Consider the following 7,317-nt stretch of genomic DNA (forward strand, 5'->3'; position numbering starts at 1 on the left):
TTATTTTTGTCATTCATCATTATATTGTATTATTTGGTTCTAAATTTTGACACAACATAAACACCCAACTTAAACCTTAATTTGTGATCCTTAAGTGAGGTTTTTACCTCTCCTTACAATTGGTATCAGAGTCAAGGGTTCATTTGGGTTTATTTGAGGTGTTAGTGGTGGTCATTTGAAGTCCAAGATGTCAACAATGAAGTTAAACATTGAGAAGTTTGATAGGAACATAAATTTTTAGTTTATGGCAAGTAAATATAAAGGCATTAATGAGTCAAAATAGTGTTAATAAGGCACTTGAAGGTGATGAGAGGAAGCCCATTGGTGTTAGTGAGGCTAAGTAGGAAGAGATGGATGCAAAAGCTTTATCCGCCATACAACTATACCTCTTCAATGAAGTTTTAAGGAAAGTTGTAAAGGAGGTGACTTCAACAGGGATTTGGAAGAAGTTAGAATCACTCCACATGGTCAAGAGTGTTACCAATCGATTACTCTTGAAGAGTAGATTGTATGATCTCCGGTTGCAAGAAGGTGAGCTTATGAAACCTCATCTTAATGAGTTTTACTTTATAGTTTTGGATTTGCAAAATATTGAGGTTTCACTTGATGATGAAGACTTGGCCATTCTCTTATTATGTTCTCTACCCCCTTCTTATAAGCATTTTAGAGAGACTTTGTTATATGGTACAGACACATTGTGTAGTGAGGATGTTAGAAAGGCCTTAACACAAAAGGATGTTATTGATTCTCACTTTGCACAAAAGTTGTCCATTGAGTCTAATGATGCATTGCTTGTTAAGGAGTCAAGTAGGAGCAAGAAAGGTATGACTTGTAACTATTGTAGGAAGAAAGGCCATCTTAACAGAGATTGTTGGAAGTTAAAGTCCAAACAATCCGATGATTGCAAGTCTAAAGGAACTAGCTCCGCCGAGCTAATTATGTTGAGGAAGAATATGATATTGGTGCTCTTGTCGTTACTAATGAGTACAAGGCTGGTAATTCTTGGGTTTTGGATTCGGGATGTTCTAACCGCATGACTTCTAACTCTAGTTTCTTCTCAACTTATCAAAAGGTTGATGGAAGAAAAGTCACTATGGGCAATGAGGCTAGTTGTCCGATAGTTGGTGTTAGTAATGTTAGGATCATTATGTTTGATGGTGTTGTGAGATTATCCAGAGTCCTCTAAGTTCCATGCATGAATAGGCACTTAGTTACCCTTGGTACTTTGAATAAAGAAGGTTTTGTGTGCATTGGTGAAGGTGGAGTTATGAAGGTTGGAAAGGGCCATAAGTTGTTCTTGAAAGAACTCATTGATGATGATGGCTTGTATAAGCTACTTGGTTCAACCTTAGTTAGTTCGGTTTGTGATACCACTACTTCAACCAAGCATGGTGATGATGATACTTCTCTTGATGACAAGAATGTAAATCCAATATCCTCCAACAAGTCCATGGGTTGTGTTGACTTGGTTGGTAATTAATCATACACTTTTGTAAGCCCTTAGAGGGCATTGTAGTGCATGTTCTTTTGTATGTTTTGTGCACAAGTTTATTTCCTTTTATATTTTGTTTGTTAAGTATGTTGACTAGCTAGAGATATTTTTTTGTGAGTATTGTTGGATGAATCTTGAAGGTGATGTTTTGTGACTTGGAAAACACAAGTCAAGGTGGAGATTGTTAGGATTATCGGTGACTTTTGTTCACCAAGTAATCAAAACATGATTAAGAGTCTTAATCATATTAGTTAGTTTCTCATTGTATAGAGTAATTCTATCTTGCTTAATTTCTCCCTAATTAGCTCCTCTCTTCTTACACTAATCCTCCACTTGTAATTCCTATCAAGTTTGTTTATCTCCTTTAAACACATAATATAATCCTAGGATAGATGGTGGATGTAGTTTGTTATACTTGCCCCAATAGTCTCATTGATTGGTGAACCACCTTAAATACTTGTCTTGATTATTTACTTTATTTTTGTCATTCATCATTATATTGCATTATTTGGTTCTAAATTTTGACACAACATAAACACCCAACTTAAACCTTAATTTGTGATCCTTGAGTGAGGTCTTTACATCCCCTTACATACGCATCAACATCAAACAATACAATAAACTATAGTTTTTAGATAGATTATGATTTAGTTCAAAATACAAGATTCGCAAAACTTTGTTGTCTGCTGCACTACATAATACTTCACAATAACATAATACTCATAGTAGAAAAATGTTCATGATTGTCTTGAGGTGGAAGCTTGAGTTGACCATGGTGTTGACCGTTAACAGATTCTCTTAGGCCTACCCCTTCCCTTTCCGCTTCCTCTTAGAGCCTAATACATTTCAAGTTAAGATTATTAATAAGGAAAAATTATGGACATTACATGCACAACTTAAGTCGGTAAATATTTAAAGTTAACTTAAATTTGTGAATGCATTTTCGGAACCGTCGAAAAATACTCCTATGCCCACGGGTACACTACTACAAATCGTCACTTGTGCCACTAATTATGCCATGGAAATTCAAAATCTGTGGCAAGTTTTAATCTTGCCACGGGAAAAATAGGTTTCAAGACAATATCACTATCATACCCAAAATTTTTGCCACGGCTAAATATATATCGTGGCAAAGATGCATATGTGCCACAAATTATGCCACGTGTAAATTAATATCGTGGCAAACAAGCACTTGCGCCACAAATCATGCTACGGGAAATTTATTGTGGCAAACAAAAACTTGTATCAAAAATTATGTCACAAGTAAATATTTATCGCGACAAAAAAATTTATGTCACCAATTATGTCACGGCTAAATATTTATCGTAGCAAATATAGACTTATAGGTCACGGGTAAATAGCTATTGTGGGATTGTGTTATAAATTATGACACCTAAATTTGAAATTTTTTCTGAGTTTTGATCTTGCCAAGGAAATAGTATATTTTAAAAGAAAATTAAAAAAATGAAAAAGTTTATCAATGATTTTAATTCAAAATCTTCATCCAACTTAATTAGTTCTACATTTATTAGAAAATAAGTAATTATTTTCTCATATTTTTTAATTTAATATAAGAAAAAAGTTCTTTAAACAATCATTCAATTCAATATACGAGTAATATTATTCTAATATACGACTAATAATTTTGTTGCATTTAGGTATATTAATTGACCAAATTTATTTTTAGTAATTTTGCAACTAATTTTGTTCAACGAATTATAATTTTGTTTAACTTACTTTCAATAATTTTGTTCAACTAGTTAATAATAATAATAATAATAATGATAATGATAATAATAATAATAATAATAATAATAATAATAATAATAATAATAATAATAATAATAATAATAATAATAATAATAATAATAATAAATTAATCTTCTAGAAGTGTTACTATACTAATACGACTAATTATATACTAATACTACTAATAATACACTAATATGACTAATACTACACTTATACGACTAACAAATACTAATAATGTACCAATACGATTCAACTAATAATACAGTAATACGACTAATTACATACTATTACTAAAATAATTCAATTAATAATACACTAATATAACTAACAATATGCTAATAATACACTAATACGAGTAATAATATGCTAATGCAACTAATAATACAGCAATACGAGTAATAATATATTAGTTCTACATTAATTCGACTAATTATATACTAATACAACTAATATTATACTAATGATACACTACTACTATTAACATACTAATACTACACTATGACGACTAATTACGACGTACTACATTTAATAATAATAATAATAATAATAATAATAATAATAATAATAATAATAATAATAATAATAATAATAATAATAATACACTAAGTGGTAGGAATGTTATGTTATAAGTATACTAACATTACTTAAATTATGACTAAATAACTTATAGCTTAGTGGTTGGAGTGATACCAACATAGAGGTCTTGGGTTCAAATCCTACCCAAGGCATTTATGTGGAAGGAATTTTAGTGATTGTTAACATTAAATCCATACTACTAATTGTATTTCCCTGTTCACGAGTCTAATTGTGTAAATAATTTGTAGCCACGTGTTGTGCATGTGGTAGATAAATATAATTTACAATAAGTCATTGTATGTGGCAGAAGAATATGACTTGTGCCACGACTGCTACTATAACACAAGTGATAGATTTGTAGTAGTGGTACCTGTGCATTCACAAATTAACATAAGGCAAAGTATTGTCATTAAGAGTTACATTCCATTAGCATTATTTAAGCGTTCTCATATTTTAATTAAATAGAAATGCACTAACCTTTCTAGAAGTAGATTTTTTTCCACTTCCCCTCTCTTTACCACCACTGACAGTAACATTCTGAGAGGATCCTTCCCTTCTACTAGCCCCACCCCTACTGCCTTGACCTACCCTTAAAGCCTTCCCTCCCCTTCATATTACTTTAGGTTGATTGGATGCATTATGACAGTTTAGAGTAGTTGTTGCTGCATCTTGTTCCACAACAATTTTTTCTTAGTCCCCCCTCTTTGTCGCTTACTTGGTTGATTATTTGATTTAATGTGTTTGTCTTTATAGCTAGTCTCTTGAGAAATCGTCTCTTTGAGAGACGTATCTTAAGCCCAGCCAATTAAAAATTAATACTTACTTATCTTATTTTTAATGCGTACTTACATTATCCTTAATGCCCATTTCCAATATTTTAAAAAATGTATAATGGCCTGACCAAATTAGAGATGGTCTCTCAAAGACTGTCTCTAACAAGAATTTGTGTTGTCTTTATTAAAACATTTGATCAAAGATCTCTCTTATACCTTCGATTAGATAAACCTCAAAATCGGGTCCAAAAGACTTTTCCTTTCTTTGTCTCTTACTCCTTATGCAAAGTAGGAGCATCTTCCTCTTCATCCTCAAATATCACTTAATCTTCATGAGGATTTGATTGACACGGAATATTCATCAATTAAATTATGGCACTTTGGTATAAGTCCTTAGGTCTAGTAATTGATCAAAATTGATTTTCATGGAAGATAGCATCTCTTGACTCTATAATGGTATGGATTGATATAAAGTCATTGTGTTCTATGACATAAAACGTATAGGGTTTGCTAAATTCTATACAACCTACAAATATGCTCTCTAGGCCTCTTTCACCTACTTTCTTTCTTTTGTTATTGGGCACTCTAACTATTGCCCTACAACCCCAAACTCTAAGGTAAGTTAGATTTGATTTCATTTTGTACCATAACTCATAAAGAGATGTATTAGTTTCCATAATGAGAACTCTATTTTAATATGTGACAACTCGCCAACATCGCTCCCCCCAAAATTCTTTGACAATCCCGAGTAGGATAACATGGAGTTTATCATCTCTTGAAGAGTTCTATTCTTCCTTTCCGCAACCCTATTAGATTGTGGTTCATAATTCGGGACGGTTTCATGAATGATATCATTTAACTGGAAATATCTCGGATCGTAGTATTCACCAATCACCACCCTTATCCATTCATAGCCTTTTTACATGCACATCATGTTTTAACTCAGCCTCATTTTTATACATCTTAAACTTTTCTAAAGCTTCATCCTTAAAAGAGTAAAATGAAAATTGTACAATGGAGTAAAATGGAAATCATACAAATCATTATGAATTAATTCAAGCAAATTAGTGTTTCTTTCTACATTTTTAAAGGGTGTTGTTGTTATCTTGTTTAACATGCATGTTCGACAGTTTTCTTTAGGCATATCAAAGAGGAAATGATAAAATTACACGAGCAATGATGTCACAAACAATTAGAACTTGATTCATTAACAAAATTTAAAACCAAAAATATATCCAAATGTTTCAAACAAAGCTTAAGAGATTACAAACAAAGTAACATCTACCTACATAAATTCAATTCTTAGAGAAAATACATAGGTCATACTCAAATACATGCTTGTACCCTGATCGATTCAAGGTAGACCCCGAAACAAGATTTTTACTTATATTGGGAGCATAATACACATCCTTAAGAATGAATATATTCCATGGTGTAAACACTAAATCTATTTGTCCTTTGCCTAAGACCTTAATGGAAGAGTTGTTCCTCATATAGAGTGCTTCTCCATCTCCAACCTTTGCGAAGGTGATCTTTAACAAGTGTCTTTCCTTGCAAACGTGCCTTGAGGCCCCCGAATCCACCCACCATGTTACTTCATCCTACACAACATCCAAAATTGAATCATTTAGATTTAAATTCAAACCTAAATTTTAATCAACTCGTGAAGAAATACCTTTCATGGTAAGGTCATTGCTAGATGACCCATTTCCTTTATTATCCTATAAGGATCTTACGCTTGTAAATGTAACAATCCTTTTTGTGGTGTCCAAGCTTGCCACATATCCAGCATCCTTACTTGTCGAGTTTACACTAGTAGAAAAAAACGTATCTGCTACGTGTCATTTGCTGCGGTTTTTTATATACGCAGCAATAAATAGGAAAAAGAATTTAGAAAAAAAAAACCTATTAAATGTTGCGGTTTCTTCATTGCCCGCAGCAAATAAGCATTGAAGAACTCAAATGCTGTGGTTCTTTGTGAGCCCGCAGCAAATAAGACAATCAATTGCTGCGGTTTCTATTACGCCCGTAGCAAATAGTCTGTTTAATGAATTTAAAAACCGCCTATTAACGTTCCACTCTTCATAAACCTATAGTATACTGTTTCATAAACACACGAAAAACCCACGCACGAATAGTTTCCCTCCATTGTTCAAGCTTCTTCTTCTTCTTCAAGCTTCAATTTTTTTTCAAACCCAAAAAATTTCGACATCTTCGTGCATTTTTTCTTGCGTGCTTGCTACTGTTCGATCATCTTTGTGCATTTCTTCTTCTTCCTCCACTGTTCCTATTGTCTTCAAACGACCCACGAAAAAATTTGCTTTAAACCCACGAAAAAAATTTGCTTCTTCTTCCTATTATCTACATTCTGCTTCTACTTCTTCATTTGCTTTAAAAACCTGCGACAAAGTTCAACGTATTTGAGTTTTATTTGGTTTTTATTTTTTATTTTATTTTTTCTTTTGAAAAATGCTTACAATTACTAATTTTGTTTTTCTTGTTTCATTGTAGTTCACATTGTAGCTATTACATCTAGATACACAAGGTAATTTCTTTTGATACCAATTTTCATTGTTTTTTAAATTTTTAGGGTTAAATGATGTTGTTTATTATTTATAGTTCAATTTAAATGTGATTTTATTTAGAATGTATTAGTTGTTAATATTACATTTGTCCAAGTTTATATTATTAGTATGTTAATTATTTTGTTTTATACGCATGAAT

Source organism: Amaranthus tricolor, chromosome 15, assembly GCF_026212465.1.
Source record: "Amaranthus tricolor cultivar Red isolate AtriRed21 chromosome 15, ASM2621246v1, whole genome shotgun sequence".
Lineage (NCBI taxonomy): Eukaryota > Viridiplantae > Streptophyta > Magnoliopsida > Caryophyllales > Amaranthaceae > Amaranthus > Amaranthus tricolor.